The sequence below is a fragment of the Thalassophryne amazonica genome, chromosome 3, assembly GCF_902500255.1.
Source record: "Thalassophryne amazonica chromosome 3, fThaAma1.1, whole genome shotgun sequence".
NCBI classification, from domain to species: Eukaryota; Metazoa; Chordata; class Actinopteri; order Batrachoidiformes; family Batrachoididae; genus Thalassophryne; species Thalassophryne amazonica.
Genome location: NC_047105.1, coordinates 136,211,960 through 136,235,109, shown reverse-complemented (window position 1 = coordinate 136,235,109; position 23,150 = coordinate 136,211,960). Strand labels below are relative to the sequence as shown.

Here is a 23,150-nt window from a genome sequence, read left to right as displayed (position 1 = left end):
TTATCATTATTCAGTTCTAGTTTCTTGCTGCTTAGCAATCAGAGCAACCTGGCTTCATGTCTAAGATGTCAACAATCAATTCCTTCCTAGCTTGTTGAGTAGATATAGACACCGAACATGAATATCGACTGATTCTTTGAGACAGTTAGTTAGTCTGCCTGCACTATGGGATAACTTGAGAATTTTCCTGCTTCCCATGATACTACTGGACATCCTATATGGCCCCTTCACACATAACACAAAGTTGGGCGAATTACGCTGAAACAGGCTGAAAAAGGCCGAATTGTTGAACCCCCAAAAAATTCCAGCCGCTGTCGGGAGGGACAGACGCTCATGTGCACGAACAAAGTGCTCCCATCGTGCTCACACAGCAGCACAAGCAATTACGAGGTCTATTAGAAAAGAAACCGACCTTTTTATTTTTTCAAAAACTATATGGATTTGAATCATGTGTGATTGCGTCAGACAAGCTTGAACCCTCGTGCGCATGCGTGAGTTTTTCCACGCCTGTCGGTTGCGTCATTCGCCTGTGAGCAGGCTTTGAGTGAGGAGTGGTCCACCCCCTCGGCGGATTTTCATTGTCAGGAAATGGCGGAATGATTTGGACTTTTTTTCCATCAGAATTTTTTCAGAAACTGTTAGAGACTGGCAGCTGGAAACCATTAGAAAAATTTATCTGGCTTTCGGTGAAAATTTTACGGGCTTCACAGAGAATAAGGACTGTTACTACAGCTTTAGGGATGGCTTTAAGGACGCTCCGCGCGCCGCGCTCCGTGCCGCCATCGAGAGCCACAAACCACCGGATCATTTCTAAACGGATGGCTCTGTGGATCCGAGACCGTCGTGTGCGCTTTCTCTGGTTATCACAAGAGCTGGACATCAACCATTTTTCCGGCAGATTTCACTTTTAACAAGAGATGTTGTCATGGAAAGCCGAGCAGAGGCTTCGCGTGTCACGACCGATTTGCTGATGGAGCGAGACAAAGGAACACCTCCGTTTTGGTCTCACAGGACGGCTTTGAGATGGCGTTCAGACAGCTGTCAGTGGTTTTTCCATCGAGTGATTATCTGAGAAATTGTGGATGTGCCTGGACATGCCAGAACATGAGGCTTCATCACGGCGTTGCTGTGCGCCATGCGGCACCGCCGTGACGCGCGAAGCCTCTGCCCCTCTTTCCATGACAAAAACTCCTGTAACAGTGGAATGTGCCGTTCATTTCCAAACCGGACGCTGTGTTTTATCCGGGACGTCGTCTGACTAGCACAGGAATTGTGAAAAGACGTGGACATCAGCACTTTTTCGGCACATTGAGACAGACATGGGGAGGAATTCCGCGCATCGCGGCGGTGCCGCATGGCGCAAAGCAACGCTGTGATGAAGCCTCACGGGACATGTTCTGGCGTGTCCAGGCACATCCACAATTTCTTGGATAATCACTCGATAGAAAAACCACCGACAGCTGTCTGAACGGCATCTCAAAGCCGTCCTGTGAGACCAAAACGGAGGTGTTCCTTTGTCTCGCTCCATCAGCAAATCGTTCGTGACGCGCGAAGCCTCCGCTCAGCTTTCCATGACAAAATCTCTTGTTAAAAGTGAGATCTGCCAGAAAATGGCTGATGTCCAGCTCTTGTGATAACCAGAGAAAGTGCACATGACGGTCTTAGATCCACAGAGCCATCCATTTAGAAATGATCCAGTGGTTTGTGGCTCTCGATGGCGGCACGGAGCGTGGCGCGCCGAGCGTCCTTAAATCCGTCCTTAAAGCCATCCTTAAAGCTTTAGTAACAGTCCTTATTCTCTGTGAAGCCCGTAAAATTTTCACCGAAAGCCAGATAAATTTTTCTAATGGTTTCCAGCTGCCAGTCTCTAACAGTTTCTGAAAAAATTCTGATGGAAAAAAAACCCAAATCATTCCGCCATTTCCTGACGATGAAAAATCCGCCGACGGCGCTGGACCACTCCTCACTCAAAGCCTGCTCACAGGCGAATGACGCAACCGACAGGCGTGGGAAAACTCACGCATGCGCACGAGGGTTCAAGCTTGTCTGACGCAATCACACGTGATTCAAATCTATATGGTTTTTGAAAAAAATAATAAGGTCGGATACTTTTCTAATAGACCTTGTGAATGTACAAATGTACATAAATCGAAGAAAATGTGTAAGGACCAAATAATGAGAAAGCACTGTTATAAAGAGCAGAGAATACAAGAATTATAGTTCTCCTGTTCCTTTTTGTTCATGAACCATGCCCATGGACATAAACAAGGACTTAATGAACTGATGTGAGCGCATCATTTCATTCATATCATGAACACATCAGCCAGCCACACAGAGGGTCTGTCCACGTGTCCGGCTGTCCCTGGCCATTCAGCGCGTGGCAGGCCAAAGGACACCACGCCATGTGGACTCACGTGGTGGATGTGACATTTGCCTTGCCAGCTGGCCATTCACAGGATCAGATATTTTCACATGGGGTAGCCTGGCTGATGTTGTTTGCAGTGCATTCCAAAGAAGATAAGCATTTTTATTTTTCACCATGTCACGAGAGCCTCCCGACATATTGGGGACTCGCCCACCATTCACCGTCATCCGGCCGCTGGTGTGAAAGCTGCCTCGATCCCACCATTTGGCCAGGATTCAACATGGCAGATGATTTTGTGCAGCCCCTTGGCCACGGCCTGATTTGTCCACCGTGCGTACGACATGCCATGGGAATGTTGCGAGCATGATCAGGTGGCAGTGCTACCTCGTCTTGGCTGCCATTCGAATGGGTTTCCCACCTGAGCGACATGCAAGTGTAGAGTGCATGTGTTGTGGCCGAATGGTTTTGGTGACTGCTCTACGAGGCATTCGAGGTGGCCCGAATTTTCATGAATGGCATTGGAATCCTCCTTAGTGCGCCATTTGGCCTCAATCATGTTATGTGTGTAGAGGCCAATAAACAAGTACTGTGAGTGCTGTGCAGAATGGAGGCAAAGTCTATGACTTCTTCCCAGTGAATTCTGGTGTTCCTCAAGGATGTGTTGTGGCTTGCAGGGACTGGGTGTTGGATAAGGTGGAGTCCAGGGCATTGGATGCCGTGGTTGAATAGGAAAGGTTCAATGACTTTGACTTTGTGTCCAAAGTTGTAATATTTATTGAATGAATTGAAAGCCTGTGAGGTCAGAGTGTCTGTGTTTGTGATGGTCTTCGATAAAGACTAAGATCCAGGCTTTCAATGATTTCCTAGATTCAGCCATCTGTTACTGTTAAACTTATTGAAAGTTTCACTTATCTTTGCAGTGATGTTCATGTCTTTGAAATGAAGAGATGACAGGTTACTTAATTGTTAGGTCACTGGTAATGCAATACTTTTATTTTAAAGTCTTGTTGCTTCCAGTGTTGCTGGCCCATATTCACAAAGCATCCTAAGGCTAAAACCAGCTCTTAGTGACATCATTCGAAGAAAAACTTATAATTCCTCAAATTCTGAGACATAAGAATTTTCCCTTGGTAAGATAAAAGTTATTCATAAAGCATCTTAAGCCTTAAGAGAGCTCCTAAGGTGCAAAACTGTTAAGAGGAGGGAGGAGGACTTTTAAGAAGCCTAAGAGTGTCTTAAACAGACAAGATGGCAGAAAGACAGAGCAGGACAAACATTATCTGTATGTTGAATGACAGTGATTCAGTAAAATGCTACCAGCTTGATCGTGCAAGAATAATGTTTGTGGTTGATCTCATCAGGAATGAGCTTACTTTTCCCACCCAGCATAGTAGCGTAATAATGCCTGACATGAAGGGCATCACAACATTGCGATACCTAGCTACGGGTAAAATGTAAATTGCATGTAAATTCTATAACAGTCATACAGTTATTAATATCAAAGTAAGCATTGTCAGCATCCATAGCCTAAACTCACCTGGCACAAACCAGGTGGACACGACAAGTGCAAACTCTCACAGTAGAAGCAGTTAGAATAATGTTTAATTGTTGTAATAGGCAGGGATTCAGTACACAGGTGGTCCAGCAGCGAAGCAAAGGTACAGACAGGCGTAAGACTGAGGCTTGGTCCAACAAACAGGCAGAGATAAAAAAAAAAAACACAGTGTGGTGGCAATCAGAGGCAGAGACAAAAACGTGGTCAAGGACAAAACAAGGTCAAATACCAGCAGGCTGAATACAAGGCTAAACAAGGCAAGGTGTGAGGGATGGAAAGTGAATAACATTCAACAATCTGGCAGTGAGCTGTGAGACTGTGAGGGCTTAAATAACTCGTGGTGTAATTAGTGGAACAAGACAGGTGTCAGTGAAGGTTCTGGAAGGGGGCGTGACCAGGGAAGACAAAGGTAAGTGCAAGAGAGTGAAGGCATGAAAACACAGAGTGGAGTGATGAAAGAAACAAAGACACTTGAGCAGGTGCAAGAGCGGAAGTGAATGAAAGTACAAAGCAGACAGAATCAAAGTGTGAGACAAAGACACAATGGCTGGTGCAGTGATGTGACAACATAATCAGATGAACGTGAGGGCAAACTGAAAACAGAGCTAACACAGAATATAACTATGATCAGGAACTAGAATCTGGCATGAACATGAGGGCTTATCAGAGAACACTAAGAAAATGAACACAAAAACAAAACTAGACTGGAACTGACTAAGAAATAAACTAGAAGTAAAACAAAGACTAAGTGCTGACCAAAACCCAATACGTCAGCATAACTGATAACACAAATGAAATGAACAAAGTAAACAAATGATTAACTAATGATCAAAAAGACAAACTGGTAGAACAAAACTAGAATGAAACTGAACTTATGGCCAAAGAATAAAAGTAACAAAGAAACAAAGTGACAAAGCAAAACAGAACAGAGAATAAACACATGATGAAAATAAAATAACTAATAAATCAAAGCTGGAGCAGATGGAAATGAAAATTAAGAGGGGAAAATAGGATCAAATCCCTGATCACGGCCAAAACGTGACACTTTGCTTGTGTGCTGCAATCTCTACTCTCGCTTTGGATTACAGCATGTACCAGTGCTTGTCACACTCACTGTTTGTGAGCAACTACCAGCATGGAAAGTAAACATAACAATATCATTATAAGTAGTGTGTTGCCCGTGGGCATCCATGGACTCTAGATTGAGTAGTGTTTTTCACATTTTTCACGGGTGGTAATAAACTATGCAAAGTTTCTACAATAAGTTGGAATAGCATGTGAGTCCAGAATGTTTATAGAACCTTAGACCGTAGACCTCAACACGTTATAGAAGAACTATACCCTTTTTTCATGCTACTTATGAAATATTTTATGTTAATTTTCTGTCTTAATGTATTTATAAATTGTTTAGGTTCTTGTTATCATATACACACTACTAATATCATTATTATTTTCAGTGTCATTATTAGTTTATTTTATTATTACTTCTATTTTGTTTTTTGATTTTTAAATGGACCACAATGGAAATAAGTGTTTTCACTTTCTTGTGTCATCATGTATTTTTAATGCATTTACATTATGTTGATCTTACTAAATATACTTACACATGCACACATGCCTTTAATATATAGTTAATCAGCATATGAATGAGGTGCGTTCAAACATTTTCAAGCTGTGTAACACTTAACTTTGCTGAGTTTCATCAACCTGACATTAAATTATTTTCACAATTACACATTTCTTAATACAATTCAGGTTATATGACTGGTTGATTTCACTCTCCATTCATAAGTAGGACCACAGAGCGCATTTGTTTTTTTTTTCTGTTTCCCTTTGTGTGACAACCAATCACAGCTCTTAGAGGACTGTGTCATACCTAGCAACAGGGTCGATCCTGCTTCCTCACAAAGATAAATATTTCTGTCCACTCCTTGCTCAGAGTTGCTCTCAGACACTTCCTGGATCATTGTAAGGCTAAGATTCCTTGCCAGGAATTTTTAGGGTAAGTTAGGAGCTCTAAGATGAACTGAACTGGCTCTAAGATGCTTAGTGGATTCAGGCTCTGAATGCTAACCAGTGACCTTAGGCAGTGGATGGATGCCTTTGCCTTAAAGTGGATATGACACTTAAAGACAACATAGTCTTATTACATGTAACAAAGGTTATATAATTCGGTCAACCTAAGCGTTTTGGGAAAATGGACGCAATTCTCCCGTTATATATAACATTTGAACGTCCCGCCACTGAAAAATGTGCACGCCCCGTGATCAGCTTCCTGCTGAGCATCAAGCCTAAAATACATCACTACGTGTAGACTGTATCGACTTGCGCGCCTGGCAGCCATTGTTTACACTTTGTTTAGCGGCAGAAACTTTGATTAAACACAGCTCTCAGGGATTTGATTGTTGATATGCCTGACCAGTGTGTCGCAGCATATTGCACCAACACAAGGCGAAAGGTTTTAGCCTTTTCAAGTCCAGGCAGATTGATCGAAAGCCGCGCTGTTGTGCGATGCACAAAATGTCAGGCTGCCGCTCCCTCCGCTCGCACACACGCATTTGCTCCCGACAGCAGACACTTTCCTCTACTGTCTCCATGTTCCTGCACCACTCACAGGAACACCTAAAATGTCAACCCCAAATAATATGTTCACAATAATCTTGAAATGGTCAAGGAACTTACGTAGTAAACACGGCGGCGACACGTAAACACGGCGGCGGCATGTTCACTGTTGTTTTCGGCGGTCTTTTTCGAAACTTTCGCCGTTTATTTCCTATTCTTTCATGAAAATAACGTAACTAAACATGGATGAATGCAATGCCAGGCACTCGAACACAGCAAAAACCCGAAGGTAATGATGGTGGTCCGCAAGTAATAGCTACACTGTCGCGGCTCCGGAACAATAACAAAGGCAGTAAACAGACGCTCAAATCGAAAATGCTACACAGTAATTAGAGTGTTATAAACAGCAGCAACAAAAATCAAAGCCTCCCTTACCATTCCATATTCTGTAGCCTTTCAAAATCCATCGGAATTGGCACGTCTCTTGCCTCTGCTTCGACTCCGCCATAAACACTGTCGGCATTATTTTCGCTGCCAGAATGCCCCTGGTTTGAATGTTCGTCCAAAGATACGGCTCCAATCTGTGGGGTCTAATCACTGCTGCGACATCCTCAGGATCCGAGTCAGAAATAATCCACACTTGAAGAGGAGTCAGAAAAGTTCTTGATCTCGTCACTGTCTATGCTGTGGTCCATCTGTTCCTGTTGTTAATCTAACAGACAAAGACGGGACTCTACACGCTGTGATGTCACGGCATCACATGACCGCTGATGGAACGCTACCAGTGCGCTTTCCAAGAAACACACTTTTGAGAAACTGTACAAACTTTATTTCTCAGTGATAATAATTAAAACCACTTTCAACTTACTATACTGTATGTATATTTTGATATTTATATCAGTTTAACTTAATTTTTTAGGTGTCATATCCACTTTAAGGTCTCTCTTGAGGATTGTGGGTACCTATAGAATGACTATGTCAAATGAACTGTTGCTCAGAAAGACTCACATCAGGCATGCAGTTTGCATTGTGAAGGAATGTTAGCCACGACATTATGGCAATGTGGTGTTCTTCCTTAAGTATGATCCAGCATACAGCTGGCCCATTGCTGAGCACCCTTGCAAGCAGAAAGGGTAAAAGACGTGCACACATGTCACCTGAATGTTTACATTTGTTAAATCTTATCCATGCACCATGTTATCGTTTGTTTGTGGAGCCAATGACTATTGAGTTGGGCAGCAATTCCAGTCACAATACCCAAAACAAATGTGCAGGACTTCCAAACTGTGGACCAAGGAATTAGTCTATCAAAACTGGAATCAAAACAAACAATATAAGGTTGTAGTATAAGCTTACAGATGTAGCTGGCAGGTTCATTATAAAAATTGTTGATGTCGAAAGTCCGTGTAAACAATGTGGGAACACTAATACTGTGCACATGACCTCCTCCTGTAGGGGTTTTGAATTGGTTCAAGCGTAAATGCTCAGCTCCCTTTTCTGTTTTGAAGAACAACTCACAGGTTTCTCTATTCACTGTTTCTAACAGCAGCGGTAAGGTTTGTCCTTTGTGTCTGATCACTGTTCCCCTTCATGCTCAGCAGCAAAGGATGCGCTCATCAATTTTAACTGCTGGTGTATTAAGCCCTGTTTCCACCGAGCATTCCAGATTGGTACGGCACACTATTTGTGCGTTTCAATGTCCAGATTTAGGAATCAGCTCAGCAGCTAAAGCGAAAGCTGCAGTCCTCACACGACCAATCATACAGTTCAGACTTTCAAATATTAAAACCTTTCACATACTGAGTAAATATAAAGTCTTCATCTTTCCAGGTATGTTGTTTCAGACGGATTCATCATCACAGCCTGATGAAAACGTATCCACATAAAGCGTCCTTATTTTGGAAAATGACATCTGGAAATATTTTAATTCCTTTTAAAGAAGTCCCTGTGTGTTTGTTTGCTCCAGGTGTGTTTCTCAGCCTGAACCAGAGGATGTCAACGCTTTGTCCCACAACAAGAAAATTAACTTACTTTAAAAGTTGAAAGAGTCACAGGACCTCATTCATTCATGCCAGCATTTACCAAAGGCATCAGCCAACTCTTCGGCATTCTGAAAGTGATGAAAACAAATACCTTGATCCACCAAGACAAAATTAAAATTTAATTTAATTTAATTTTCAAAAAATGTTAAATTACACTGTGTGGAGGGGGGAGGCTGTGTGACAGCATATGTGCTCTTGAAGACATGATTGTGGACATCTATATGCTCTGTCTACTAAACAAGAGTACTGCTTGTGGTAGAATCGCAAGCTAAGCCAGACTTAAACATTCCGACCCGTATCATACTGTGTCGTTGTGACCCATACCACTCAGTGGAAATGAGGCTTCTGTTTGTTTGCACCTTTTATTTTGTGTTGTCGTTTTATTTCACTCACTCTCCCGCTTCACCTTTTCAGCATCTCTGTTGCTGTCACAGCCCACAGTTACTTTCAGTTTTGCTTGCTCACCCACACCTGCATTCTGTAAATCACACACTCCTAGTTTCCGCTTTACATTAATTAGCTATTCTCTGGCAGTGTTTTAAAAACAGGACTTGTTTCTTCACTTGATGCAAGATGGTACTTTGATTTAATTCCTTGTCACCCTACTTTTTTTCCGTATATTTTGGACCTGTGCTTGATTTTTTTTTCTTTTTTTTTTTGGACTTTGGAGTATTTTACCTACCTGTTGTGCCTTCATTTGTGTTTTTGACTCTCCTGTATTCAGACCCTGGATTGTTATTTGAACTTTGTGAAAAGAGCGAACGTGCGAACTGCCTTTCCATGTACTGACCTCTGCCTGAACTTAGACCAATCATTACTGAACTTGTGTGTTAATACATCAGCCTCCGTTCAATTCAAGTATGTGATTCTTGCACGGAGTCTCTGTCAATGTTTAGCAGTGAAGGCAAGCAGAAGAACTGTTTTCTTGGACCACTCATATTTCTGCTGTGGGAAAAATCTGTACAAAATGCACAACCTTGACAAGTATTCTGAACTAGAGCTGAGCTGAAGGTACCAGTGAGTCTGAAATCACTGAAAAAGCCTTTGTCTCTGGGTCTGGCCTTGCTAAGTCTCTTATTATGTGAAACCTTTCTTTGTTTCCTTACTAAATATGAGTCGATGGTAATTAGATTTTGCTTCTCTATATTTTTAGTCAGCTCCCCCATTATATTGAAAAAAATAACATTTTAACAATTTGACACCTCCTTTTTTATGAAAGAGCCAAAAATATTATAGCAGCATAATCATATCACAGTATGTAATGGATCATAACATATTTGCTAAGACGTCTGTCAGTTGGATAAAGTTGATTGCTGTAATTTTAGTTATTGTGGGTTTTAACCTCATCAGGGCATACACACTTTAAGCAGTAAACACTGCATGTGCACACGATTGGAATAGTCACGTGTTTGTTTCTATACACAGTAACCCTGAGATAACAAAAAAGACCTGTGACAGCTGTTCTGTACTGTTTAAGAACACCCTGGATGGGAAACTAATTTGTGCAGTCTCAGGTCAGCTCTGGGATCATTCACATGGTGGTGGAGGCTGTGCTTTGCTGCATTCATCACATATCCATCTGGGTCAAAGAGAGCAACCACCCAGGCAGACAACCAATCCATTGCCATATCTCAAAATTCATTATCTGTCAGCAGAAGCCATGTGAAACATGGACTTCCACTTGGTCTTTTCAGTTGCTGGTGTCTGCAGTGTTGAGGCACGTGCATCTTGGATCACGCTCAGAAAAATACATCACATGACCTACATGTTGTCGCTGAACTTCCTTCATATTTCATACTCATTTGAATCTCTCTAAGTAACGATTCGTTTGACAAAAAGTCATTTCAGTGGTACCCAAAGATTCTCTGAAGAGACTTCATACCAAATACACCTAATCATCATCTTAGATCAAAGGTTAGTGTGTCCAAGTCTCACAACCATACAATAAGACAGGAAACGCTCAGAGCTTTGTTCTCTTGGATCCATATCAGCCAAACCAGACAATTCTGTCCATTCACAGATGTAACAAAAACTGTGGAATTTCTTCTCATTTGATGACTTACAACAAACCTTTTGTAACCTCATTTACCAACAGTTGGAGCGTCTCACAAAGAACATTTCTTATGTGCTATAAATGCCCACTTTGAATCACCTCCTGTTGTGCCTTCTAACTCCTGTGTTCCCAGTATTGCAGATCACCTCCACAGCAGTCTCAGCCCAGCCACTGCTCCACTGTCACCAAGAGTCTGAAGCTTACGGGCTACTCCACAGAACGCTGTTTGTTCCTGTTTCATCTCAAAGAGCAAATCTGGACATATTTTGAAACATCAGAGTAAATTTTTATCCATCTTTGTCAATCTTGAACAAACTTGGTATACATAGTAGTTATGGCCATCAGCAGCAGCAGTTTTGAAATCAGGGTCAAATTTTTGAATTGATCAAAAATGTCATTTCGATTCACAAAATCATCACTAGTGTGTGGTTATTTTTAGGTGTTTGTAGTCTTAACAGCTTCAGTCATGTTCAAAAGTCTTTAAATGGGGTACGTTTAAAGACTAATGAGTACGGCTTGAAGCAGAAGCAGCGTTAGTTGCGGTTCTGGCTGAAGGCGCAGTCGGGCGAAGGTGTTTACTTTTATTTTTGGGCAGACTGCCAGGTCTACACTTTATAAGCCAGCCTGTTAGCATGCATGCTGAAGTAACTAGTTTCATCTCATTTTTGCATTCTGGATCATGGCCCATCATAATAAAATGGTGCCCTGTAGAATAGGAGTGTTAGCCTCCACAGTCAGTTATGAAAGGAACATCTGACAGCCTTGATTGATCATATTTGGCCATTGCTGAACTCTGGAATATCAGCTTCAGAATCCATTTCAGTCCCTCCCAAACTACCTTCCATTTCTACTGCAACATTAACACCTGCATCGCTGCACAATGACATCACAATGCGCCATTCTCTGTGGAGGACATCGAGGATTTATTCATATTTGGTTTTATGGTAGCAGGGCTGGTACTTTTTGGCTTATGTGCTGCCCTGATCTACCGGAAAATTGGCAAGACAGCCACATCAATAACTACGGCCCCTTGCTTGTCCGTCATGATTAACGAGGTGGGCAAGGCAACGCATTCTCAGACTGCATCTTGGAGCAGATGCATGCCTTGCAGATAAAGATGAAGATTTCGGAGGCTGGGGAATATTTTTAATTCATAATTGGGATTTGGTTGTTCAAGTGAAGCTGTAAAAAGTCTTTTTCACTGCTCAAACCACAACACGGCAGGCTTATCAGCCTGAAGGACAAATCGGCCTGCTGTTTTCCTCCAGAGGAATGTCTTTGGCCTTGGTGAACATTTGGCTGTTTCTTATCTCAACTCACAAAGACAATAAACTGTTTCACAGGACTGAAGCATGCTCCAGTCCCTCTCCCCACCCTCTTCCTACTCCCCATCACACACACCCCACTCCGGCTTCTGCTCACGTCATCCCCTCCCTTCTGTGGGGGCGGCGCAGTTTTAGCCACAGCAGGTCCCCATTCCCCCTCCCCCAAGCTGACGGTGGCATGACTCAGGGTTGCTGCAAGACCTTCACCCACTTGCCTCAATTCGGATAACGGACTTCTTCAAATTTAGTGCACATAAACAATGTCAAATGTGTATGTGCTGTCTTGTTATGTGTGCCATTATTACAGTAAACAAGTAATAATTGTGGACTAATTGCTGTCTGAGGTAACTGGAGTGTAAACATAATTTCTCCACTGTGAGATCAATAAAGTATATCTCATCTCAATGACGTCAATGTTGATATATTCCTGCAAAGATCTCTGGAAAAGGTAATTCCAGTCTCCATCAGGATCCTTTTCCCACCAGTTGCTGCAATTTCTCCCCATCTGAGAAACCAAATTCTAGCATCCACCTTCAATTAAAGAAGTTGTGTGCATTCTATTCCATCAGTGCTGTTTGAACCCATCCATCAACAGTTCATGTATCCACCTCCAAGGCCATGGGAACTCAATAGCTATGTTACCTCACTTAGCATTAATCTGCTTCTTCTTGCCTTTTAGTCATTATTTTTGGTGAACACCAGTTCCTTTTGCTGATGTAGGTTTGCCATCATGGTCCTTTGAGGTTTTTTCTGCTGTTCTCTGTCCCTTAGACTTTCCGCGTGTGCATATGAAGAGGGGAGATGGGCTAGTGGTTCATTATTGGGCTTGAGACCAGAGGATCTCCTGCCAGACCAGACCATCAGGAAAGGCCCTTGGGCAAGGACCTTAATCCCTGAGTTCCTCCCAATGTGTAGTGAGCATCTTGCATGTGAGTGTGTATGTAAATGGTGAATGAGAGGCATCATTGTAAAGCACTTTGAGCTTCTGATTCAGATGGAAAAGTGCTATAATGCACTCCATTTGCCATATGGATGGGCAGGAAGGTTACAAGGAGGTTTTGTCATCTTCAGTTCAAACTATTTGTACAGCGCCAAATCACATCATAAGTCCTCCAAGGCATTCCACAAGAGTAAGGTCTAACATAACCCATCTCCTGAGCAAACACATTGGCAGCAATGGTAAGGAAGAATTCCCTCAGGTGTTGATTGATTATAGGAAGACAGCTCAAGCAGAAGAGACTTAGTGGGGTAACCATTTGCTTTGGCCATACTACCAATAAAAATAAGCAAAGCACAAACAGGATTTGTCACACATGCAAGCACACAAATGTTGCAGCTACAGAACCATTTTTCTACAGAGTCTAGTGGGCACAACAACTGATTGCTCAAAAGACAACCAAATGGTGAAGAGCAGAGTCTCAGAAAATGGACTACAATTGGTGAGCCAGTGATCAAAGTCATAATTCACCTAAGTTATAAGTCACATTAAGTCATAAAACATTCTCAAGATTTCATCTATAAGGTGCTTCCAGAAGTCCTTAGCATGCGGTGCCGGTGAATGGACAGAAGGATCTATGAAGCTCCAAACTGTCAGCATCACCCCGGTCGTTATCATTGATGGTTTACCCCTTCAAAAGCAACTTGATGTTGGACACAGAACAAAGCAAGAACCAATGAGCCAGAATGAAAAGTTCACTGTAACACCATCTCACAACAGAGAACTTATAGACATAATCCTAATCTTTCTCCACCAGCAATGGCAATGATAGAAGTTGGAGGGAAAGAATGATTAGGTTGAACTAAGGCCAATCCCATTTCTTCTCCCTGAGCCCTGCCTCTTGTTTTTGGGGTGTCCTTAAACAGGTAGGGCCTTTCAGAAATGGAGTGACAAGGGATAGCATTTAAAATTTTTCTGTAAGAAATGGGACACAAGTTGTTAACGTTTCGCTGTGAGCCGATATCATATGGCAATGCTCGTTTCCACAATGTCAGTTCCAGTAGGTTTTAAATTTTGTACGTTGACATTACAGAAAGCAAGGACATAAGCTTTGATGTCAAAATGCACTTGAGGTTGAGGAATCTCACCATGCAGGAGATATGCACATCTGACAGGGGAGTTGCTCATTTATCCAGTTATAGAGCCCAAGAGTAACACCAGACATGGTGCTCAAAGATAATGTCTCACACTAAGGCATCTGCTAGGGCAAGACCCCAATGACATCGACCACTTCACCAACAAGGTGAATGACAGGACCAGCAAGGTAAGAGTATATGCCACAGAAAGAGGGAGCAGTATAAGGTCTTAAACCACCTCCCTGATATAGGTGTTTACTAATTGTTTACTGGAACCAGAATGGTAGCTTTGGCTGTCCAGCCATTAGGAGACTGACACAAACTCTCATACTGGACAACTGATCCAAACACCTTCCCTTCTTAATACCAAAGTATGCATCATAGGTTGGCGAAGAGGGCCAGGGTAACTTCAGGAGCTTCCTGAGACTGCCTTTCCAAACAACACATGCCCACTTTCCTTGAATTTCTTGGACAACCTTGTCCACAACATCAACACCCAACATGCACACTTCACCAGTGGTAGGGGGTATGTTAGCACCACTAGCCTGCTCAAACCTGACTGAACTTGGCTGTTGATGCTCGTGCCCTGTGCTGTGAACTGTCTGTCCCCTGCAAACCCACAGGTTTCACAAAGTGATAACTTCGCCACTATGGAGAAACTTGACCTGGCTATGGAGGGTATGCACGGACATCAAACCACGAGTCACCGAGTCACCAAACCATGCCCTGAGATGCTATACCTCCATGTTGGATGGGAAATTGTAGAAAGAAATCACTTTACAGCAGCCAAACATTCCAAAATTCTGCAACTAAGAGCAAAATCCTTTTTTGTGGCGAAGTCAGTGAAGGATAGGTAAAGGAGGAAAACTGTGGGGACTGGCTATTAGGACGTATATTTTTTATGGATGTTTTCGGAGCTGATGGAATGCGAATACATCCCTGATATTCAGTATTTGGACATCTAAATTTTTTTGTCAGGGATACAAATGCTTTGTTGAGGGGTCCGTGAGAAAGGTCATCAAAAGACGTGTCTCGGATCATCATAGCAAAGGTGAGTTGCTTTGTGCACAGTTTTGTTTTTTGAATGGCAGCAAGGGAAGTCACACTCATCCACAGTGCACGCGTTAGATTATGTTGTTCCCCCTGCTTAGTGAGACATGCAGGTAAAATGCATTTTAAATACTTTTCATAGCAAAGTAACTTATTTTAATGATTGTAATTGTTTTATCACAAATGCGGGAGTTTGTGTGTTTACCGACGTTAATTCACAAAACACTGGTTCGGCTTATCGATCATTAATAAAAGTGGAGTTCCGATAGGCTTAAAACTGTTTGGTTCCTGTTCCGACATGTGGACTGTCCACATTGCGAGATCAGACAGTGCTGCTAGCTCAGTATCAATGATTGTTAATAAAAACGGACCTCCGACAGGCTGAAAACAGTCTCAAACAGTTTGATTCATGACATTTTTTTCTGTTCTCACATGTGGACTGTCCTGTTGTCCACATTGTAAGATCTGACACCACTGGTTTGGCTTTAACGATCATTAACCCTCTTCAGTCCAGGGTATAATTGGCCGTTTTTGACTACTTTTGGTTTTCCCTTCATAATTTACCTTAAAAATGTTTACTTTGCTTTGTTTGGTGTCATTTTGTTCAGCACAACCTCACTTGTGTGACTTGACAGTTTTTCTTTCATTCTGACATATTGTACTAACAGTGAACCTAAATTCACTAAACACACAAAATTCAAATAGAAAAAAGTTTTGGGTTTTTTTACTGTGAAACCCACAACAATGTTTAACAAACCATTTTTAGAACTTAGAATGCAAATGTAAATTCATTCATTCATTCGTCTTCCACCACTTAGTCCAATTAAGGGTCACGGGGGCTGAAGCCTATCCCAGCAGTCATAGGGCGCAAGGCGGGGTACACCCAGGACAGGACGCCAGTCCGTCGCAGGGCCACAAACAGACAAACAAACACAGACACACCCACACACACACACCTACGGACAATTTCAAAGATTCCAATCCACCTAACCTGCATGTCTTTGGATGTGGGAGGAAACCGGAGCACACGGAGGAAACCCAGGCAAACATGAGGAGAACATGCACACTCCACACAGAAAGGCCACAGGAATTGAACCCTTGACCTTCTCGCTGTGAGGCAACAGTGCTAACCACTAAGCCACCGTGCTGCCCAAATGTTAATTGTAAATTTCAAAAACATATGTACAAATATAGCAAACAACAAAGTTATACACAACTATTTCCATTAAAATGCAGATAATGCTTCAGGCATTTTTTGTACAACTATTTACATGGAATATGATGCCACACAAATGATACTTGTGGCACTCAGAAAAACAATTCTTTTACAAAACAAGACCTCTCTGACTATTGTTGGACATGTAATGTTGGACATTGGAATGATCTGACACTTTGTCATTCCTGCTGCTGTCCACCTGGATGCAACTATTTGTCTTTGGTGGCTATTTTTTCCTCTCCAAAGAGTCCAGATGGGGTCGTTGATCAATCAAATCAAATCAAATCAATTTTATTTATATAGCGCCAAATCACAGCAAACAGTTGCCCCAAGGTGCTTTACATTGTAAGGCAAAGCCATACAATAATTACGGAAAAACCCCAACGGTCAAAACGACCCCCTGTGAGCAAGCACTTGGCGACAGTGGGAAGGAAAAACTCCCTTTAACAGGAAGAAACCTCCAGCAGAACCAGGCTCAGGGAGGGGCAGTCTTCTGCTGGGACTGGTTGGGGCTGAGTGAGAGAACCAGGAAAAAGACATGCTGTGGAGGGGAGCAGAGATCAATCATTAATGATTAAATGCAGAGTGGTGCATACAGAGCAAAAAGAGAAAGAAACACTCAGTGCATCATGGGAACCCCCCAGCAGTCTAAGTCTATAGCAGCATAACTAAGGGATGGTTCAGGGTCACCTGATCCAGCCATAACTATAAGCTTTAGCAAAAAGGAAAGTTTTAAGCCTAATCTTAAAAGTAGAGAGGGTGTCTGTCTCCCTGATCTGAATTGGGAGCTGGTTCCACAGGAGAGGAGCTTGAAAGCTGAAGGCTCTGCCTCCCATTCTACTCTTACAAACCCTAGGAACTACCAGTAAGCCTGCAGTCTGAGAGCGAAGCGCTCTATTGGGGTGATATGGTACTATGAGGTCCCTAAGATAAGATGGGACGTGATTATTCAAAACCTTATAAGTAAGAAGAAGAAATTTAAATTCTATTCTAGAATTAACAGGAAGCCAATGAAGAGAGGCCAATATGGGTGAGATATGCTCTCCTCTTCTAGTCCCTGTCAGTACTCTAGCTGCAGCATTTTGAATTAACTGAAGGCTTTTCAGGGAACTTTTAGGACAACCTGATAATAATGAATTACAATAGTCCTGCCTAGAGGAAATAAATGCATGAATTAGTTTTTCAGCATCACACTGAGACAAGACCTTTCTAATTTTAGAGATATTGCGCAAATGCAAAAAAGCAGTCCTATATATTTGTTTAATATGCGCATTGAATGACATATCCTGATCAAAAATGACTCCAAGATTTCTCACAGTATTACTAGAGGTCAGGGTAATGCCATCCAGAGTAAGGATCTGGTTAGACACCATGTTTCTAAGATTTGTGGGGACAAGTACAATAGCTTCAGTTTTATCTGAGTTTAAAAGCAGGAAATTAGAGGTCATCCATGTCTTTATGTCTGTAAGACAATCCTGCAGTTTAGCTAATTGGTGTGTGTCCTCTGGCTTCATGGATAGATAAAGCTGGGTATCATCTGCGTAACAATGAAAATTTAAGCAATGCTGTCTAATAATACTGCCTAAGGGAAGCAAGTATAAAGTGAATAAAATTGGTCCAAGCACAGAACCTTGTGGAACTCCATAATTAACCTTAGTCTGTGAATGAAGAAGATTCCCCATTTACATGAACAAATTGTAATCTATTAGATAAATATGATTCAAACCACCGCAGTGCAGTGCCTTTAATACCTATGGCATGCTATAATCTCTGTAATAAAATTTTATGGTCAACAGTATCAAAAGCAGCACTGAGGTCTAACAGAACAAGCACAGAGATGAGTCCACTGTCTGAGGCCATAAGAAGATCATTTGTAACCTTCACTAATGCTGTTTCTGTACTATGATGAATTTTAAACCCTGACTGAAACTCTTCAAATAGACCATTCCTCTGCAGATGATCAGTTAGCTGTTTTACAACTACCCTTTCAAGAATTTTTGAGAGAAAAGGAAGGTTGGAGATTGGCCTATAATTAGCTAACATAGCTGGGTCAAGTGATGGCTTTTTAAGTAATGGTTTAATTACTGCCACCTTAAAAGCCTGTGGTACATAGCCAACTAATAAAGACAGATTGATCATATTTAAGATCGAAGCATTAATTAATGGTAGGGCTTCCTTGAGCAGCCTGGTAGGAATGGGGTCTAATAGACATGTTGATGGTTTGGAGGAAGTAACAATGAAAATAACTCAGACAGAACAATCGGAGAGAAAGAGTCTAACCAAATACCGGCATCACTGAAAGCAGCCAAAGAGAACGATATGTCTTTGGGATGGTTATGAGTAATTTTTTCTCTAATAGTTAAAATTTTATTAGCAAAGAAAGTCATGAAGTCATTACTAGATAAAGTTAAAGGAATACTCGGCTCAATAGAGCTCTGACTCTTTGTCAGCCTGGCTACAGTGCTGAAAAGAAACCTGGGGTTGTTCTTATTTTCTTCAGTTAGTGATGAGTAGTAAGATGTCCTAGCTTTACGGAGGGCAATCAATCCACATGGAACTGGTGATTTTGATTGGTTTTATATCATGTGTTTTTCCACCAATGAGAAAGGGGAAGACATTTACCACCCCACCCCCACCCCGAGCAAGAGGTGACGAGAGAAAACGTTCACGTGTGCGTCAAAGGCAGCGCATCCACAACCAAATACGTGAGTTTATGATGATTTTGGTTTGACAAAGGGAAAGTCGTGTTTTCTTTCCCCTTGTAATTGCTCTGGGCAGAGAGGAGGACACAGGGAGAGAAATCCAGTTCACGCGCTTGCTGAGTGAAAGTGTAGCATAGAAAGCCGCATCACACATTACTATAAAAACCCTTCCAAAAATTATTAATCATTATTCAAGTTTTACCGGGTCTATCAGCAATATTTAAAATTGGTATATAGGTTGAAGTCTGCTCTTGCAGCACACATTCAAACGGAAACTCAAAGTGTGGAGGATTTGATGGTACGACCGCTTAATTCGGTCATGTGACTTTGACACATTCTGTATCCGCATCAAGCAACTCCAGAGTGCTAAAAAAAAAAAAAAAAACAGGCACAAAATGATGTACAACTGTTTGATTCATGACATTTTTTTTCTGTTTGAGTCTAAAACTGTTTGATTCCTGTTCTCACATGTGGACTGTCCCCATTGTCCACCTTGTGAGAGCTGACAATGCAGTTTATGGATGAGTGAACACAGCTGCTGTTGCACTGTTTACCATCCAGCATGCTGGTGTACTTCTTTGGCTTCTGGGTTGACTATGTCATGTGGATACCCTCTATATACGCAATCCAGCAGATAGTAAAGACCTCTCACAAGCTCCCCTGGGAGGGTCAAAAGAGCTGTACACTACCCACTGAAGACAACAGACAGGTTTGTGGATGTACATCCACAACTGCTGGGGGCCGCCCCCCCTAGGTTTTCCAAACACAGCATAGGACTGTCAGGGTCACAAATGCACACGACTCCCTTGTTGGAGGCCACTAAGGCTACAAAGTCACATTCAGCAAGTTGCTAACTGGCCATCAAGGCCCACGACACAAGGTGCAGGATCCAGGGGTGTTGAGCTGCCTCCAGATTTGGTCATCTCACCATCTAAACTGAGCCCTCCCAAATGGGACTTATCAACTGTGTAGAATGTAATAATAACCTTGAAATTAACACTTTCGTCTTCCACATACAGGCAAACGATAAACTGTGCTGACCTGCTCTACATGTTCTGTTGTCTTTGTTCTTTGTCTTTTGTCGTCAACATCACTATGTAATTGACACACCAGCAAACAAAATGGTGCTATTCTGAGAGATGACAGTAGGAGGGGTTCCATTACAGATCTACACAAAATGTAAGAGTTATTTTCAGAATGTCAACAAACCACAATTGTGAAATAACAGTGTTTCCATTGAGTGATGTCATCTGACCAGTGGGTGTTGTCCTCTCACAATAACTTAGTCCAACAGTCATGGCAAAGGTTGTACAAGTCCACTAAATACTGCCATTTTGTTGTTGTTTTGTTGAACCTAATATTGCCATAGTGTCACCTCTTGTAACATTATCAAGTTCTTTGTCGCTTCACACGTACAGGACCATGTATTTTACAATGTCATGTGACTTGTAGTTGTGGTAAATGTGTTTCCATTGCAGTGTTCTGAAATATGACTTGCTCAAATTCCCTGAAAACCACCTCATGGGATTGTAAAAGTGTGTGTGTGTGTGTGTGTGTGTGTGTGTGTGTGTGTGTGTGTGTGTGTGTGTGTGTGTGTGTGTGTGTGTGTGTGTGTGTGTGTGTGTGTGTGTGTGTGTGTGTGTTCCAATAAAACCTTAATAGCACAAAACAAAAGAAATGGTCATCAACTTTAGGAGACGTAAAGCAGAACCTGCACCCCTCTAAATCGATGAAGACAGAGTTTAGAGGCACTCCGCCTTCAAGTTGCTGGGTACCCAGACCTCTGAGGACCTCTCCTGGACTGCAAACACATTAACAGTTAAGAAACCCCAACAGTAACTGCACTTCCTGAGGCTACTTCAGAAGAAGCTTCCACCGCTCTACCACTGAGAGTGTACTGGCAGCAGACAGGGAAGCTCTGCAGAAAGTGATTTAAACGGCAGGAAAAAACTCACTGACTGTTCCCTGCTTTCTCTGGACTTTGTCTCCAGCTGCCGGTGCCTCAGCAGAGCAAAGAAAACCACCAATGACAGCTATTATCCTGCACATAACTCTAGGAGGAGATATGGGAGTGTACAATCCAGAACAGACCCAAAAACAGTTTATATCCGCAGACCATCAGACTCGCAACACTCCCCTATGCAATAAACCAGTAGAAAACTAGAAGCACTCAGAGAGTGCAAAACCTCCGCCAAGGCCATGGGGTCACTGACGCCATAACATCTACACACCGTGGAATCATTGAACCTAAAAAAGTCTAACAATGATGTTTGCTCAGTAGTAAAAAAAAGTTTCATCTGCTCTGACTGGATAGCATGTATCCTTAGTGCTTGGCATCACAGTTTATTGCAACTTGCATCTTTCCCAGAAGCTACTGTCATCTGAGCACTGATATTGATATTACATGTGCTTATAGACAAAAACAAATAAGAGACAAAATTCAATTTATTATTCAACTAAACTGTAAATATATGAATTTTTTTAACATTTATGAAACACTTCTCTAAACAAGGCCATAGGTCACTGATCCAAAAGAGATTCCCTCCTTGGCACAATGATCTATTCAACAATTCAGTGTTACAACCAAAACTATGATACATACACTTTTCTTTCCTTTATATTTGACATCCTTGACCATGAAAACATACCACTAGAACTTGGAATCACTTTTATGTCTTATTCGTTCAAAAGTTATTGTATAAAAACGATTTTTTCGGTAATGGCGGTTTTCTTCTGGATCTAACTCCATAACATTTGAAGCTACATCAAATCTGATGACACCTTACTGAATCAGTACAGATTCAGCTACAACTTGGTGTTAGTTGTGCATCTCTAGCTTCATTTGTCACCTCACACTGACACATTTTCTATTTTCCCTATATTTTTACATATTCTGGATCACCAGATCCAGAATCCGGATCCGATCATCACCAAACTTTGTTGTTTGATAGAACATTTGACTATGTTTACACACTAATTTTTTTCAAGCCTTTCTGGCCTTGTTTTTGTGGAGTTAGAAACTAGAAAGTCAAAATTCGCCCTAACCCGCAATGATGAAGAATCCTTTAAAAATTCCTGGATCCGGATTGTGTTCCGGATCAGCACTAAAATTTAATCACTTGTTCCTCTTGTCATTTCCAACCACTCCACAAAATTTCATCAAAATCTGTTCAAAACTTTTGAGTTATCCTGCTGACAAACAGACAGACAAACAAACAAACGCAACGGAAAACATAACCAACCTCCTTGGTGGAGGTAATGAGATGGAAAGCCCCGCTTCACTGAGTCTTTTTCTTCACTCACTCACTAAACCAGCTGATTCTAACGAGTGCAACTCTTCAGGGAGGTAGATGAGCTAATTATTGAAACGGTAGGTAAATGTAAATCTATGCTACCAGCCCAGCAATACCTCAAGTAAGTGATAATAATGCCCAACATCTCTCTCTAGATGATTTTTTCAGCCATTTCATGAATTGTAATGACAAATTGAGGCTGACCAGACTGTTCTTCAGCATTATGGGCTTAGTATTCTCAGTTTTGTGGCCAATTTGCACAGTAGTTTCACTGTCACCCCACTCATCTGCAGTCTTCTTCAGAAGTACTGGCACCACCAATGATGCTTGCATTTTCATTTTGGGGCTTCTTATTGAAGGAAAGATTAATCTCAAAGCAGAGATAGGTGTGTTGAACTATTTTTGTCCCTTGAAGCTGAAGTTGATTTATGTTATAATACTCAAAGAATTCAACTGAAATTTTATGTTGCTAATCTTGGCAACATAGATAAGGACAGTTTTCCATCCCTGCAAAAGCTACTGTAGTCTGTTAAACAGGCCACCATATGCATATTTGTTTCTATTTTTTCTTAGGTCTGAAGCCAGTGGTACCAGCAGTTCATCACATTCAAAGGACTCGCCAAGACCCTAACTGGTGTAAAGCCCCTGACTGTGATAACCAGTCAGGCAGAGACAAGGAGCTAGGGATCAAGAGAAGCTACTACGTCTTCCCAAAAAATGATGCCAAGAACAATGCAAGGAGGAAGCTTTGGTGAAAGCCATAGAGAGAAATGGCAGCCAGAATATAGGCACTTTATCAAAACATAGCCCTTTATTTACTCATTATACTGCCGTTCTGGTCCAACAGCAAGACATCAGTAAAAGGATCTTTCATGAAGACATCTGTAGGCCTTGTGTTGCACTCTTTTGAGACG

At 41.9% G+C, this 23,150-nt stretch overlaps 1 long non-coding RNA gene across 1 annotated transcript; it reads right to left on the bottom strand.

Annotated features, from left to right (window-relative positions):
- Positions 1-15,381: 15,381 nt before the first annotated feature.
- On the bottom strand, positions 15,382-19,474 carry LOC117508035. Its single transcript, XR_004559958.1, has 3 exons — positions 19,348-19,474; positions 16,157-16,158; positions 15,382-15,417 (listed from the first exon to the last, which is right to left on the bottom strand). It is a non-coding gene; the product is annotated as an uncharacterized LOC117508035 (long non-coding RNA).
- Between the last annotated feature and the right edge of the window lie 3,676 nt (positions 19,475-23,150).